We start from the raw sequence: 1,295 nt of genomic DNA, 5'->3' as shown, positions 1-1,295 counted from the left end.
GCCCGGCTACCTGGCGGGGGGCGGCTGGTGGGTATGAACCGCCAGCCGTGGGTGTGGCAGCTGACTACCCGAGGCACTGAGGCCTTGAAATATTCTTTTTGACAGAGACTGTTACACTATTCCTCAATTTGTCATTCCCAGTGTAGTAGACCATATGATTGTCCAATTCAAAATGACCAATGCCAGTCAAGGATGTCAATCTTTATGTGTTCCATTTCTTTCTGGACAACTTTAAATTTTCCTAGATTCATGCTTTTTACATCCCATGTTCTAATTATTAATGGATGTTTGCATCTGTTTCTTCTCATTTTGAGTCATACCACATCAGCAAATGAAGTTCCTGAAAGTTTTCCTGTGCCCACATCATTAAGATTGCTTCCATTTTCAAGAGGCAGCCCTTTCCCAGTCATATTTTGAGTGTCTTCCAACCTGAGGGTCCCATTCTCCATTGGTATTCATGAGGTTTTCACTGACCAATATATTTTTCAAAGAATTAGGTCACCAAGTCCTTCTTCCTACTTTGTCTTAGTCTGAAGTTCTGCTGAAGTCTATGGGCCATGGGTGACCCTACTGGTATTTGAAATACTGATGGCTTAGCTTTCAGAATCATAGCAGCATGCAAGCCTCCACAGTATGACAAACTGACAGAAGAATGGATAATTGCCTTATTGGCAGTGTTGGAGGTCATGTATGGGCTCAAGAACATGGACTTAGATTCACCAAAAAAGTTCTGACTATATTCACTGATGAGTACCCAACTCAGAGATGACCACTGAACACTCACTATTGCACCATTACCTATGGAGAATTTATTGGTAACATTGAGCCACTTCCATTACTTAAGGGCCAGCACTTTGTTCTAGCAAATAAAATACTAGAAAAACTAATGTTAAACATTATTATTTTAAATTTATTTCTGAGCTGCCCTAAAAGTCAGGAATTGAATGAGCCTCAACATAAGAAAAACAGGGATGCCCATTGGATACGGGAGTTCTCCTGCCAGCTGTAGCTTCGAAGGTATCTGTCAACACTGAAGAACTTCAGATTCTTCAGCATAAAAATATTTGGAGATAAAATATGCAATGACGAAAATTTAAAATTCTTTGTATTAACCAGCATTTAGAGAGAAATAGAAAAAAAATAGTGAAATGTAATAAGATAGTTAGAAATTACTCATAATGCAGTCTTAAGAGACAGATGAAAAATATGAAATATTAAGAGACATGAAGGAGAGAGTGGAATAGTTTAAAATATGTTTTACCAGAATACCAGAGGGGAGAAAATTGAGAAATTTA

This window comes from Orycteropus afer, unplaced genomic scaffold (genome assembly GCF_000298275.1).
Source record: "Orycteropus afer afer isolate SDZICR_OR568_19922 unplaced genomic scaffold, OryAfe1.0 scaffold01137, whole genome shotgun sequence".
In the NCBI taxonomy this organism is placed as follows: domain Eukaryota; kingdom Metazoa; phylum Chordata; class Mammalia; order Tubulidentata; family Orycteropodidae; genus Orycteropus; species Orycteropus afer.
This window is presented reverse-complemented; position numbering follows the sequence as displayed.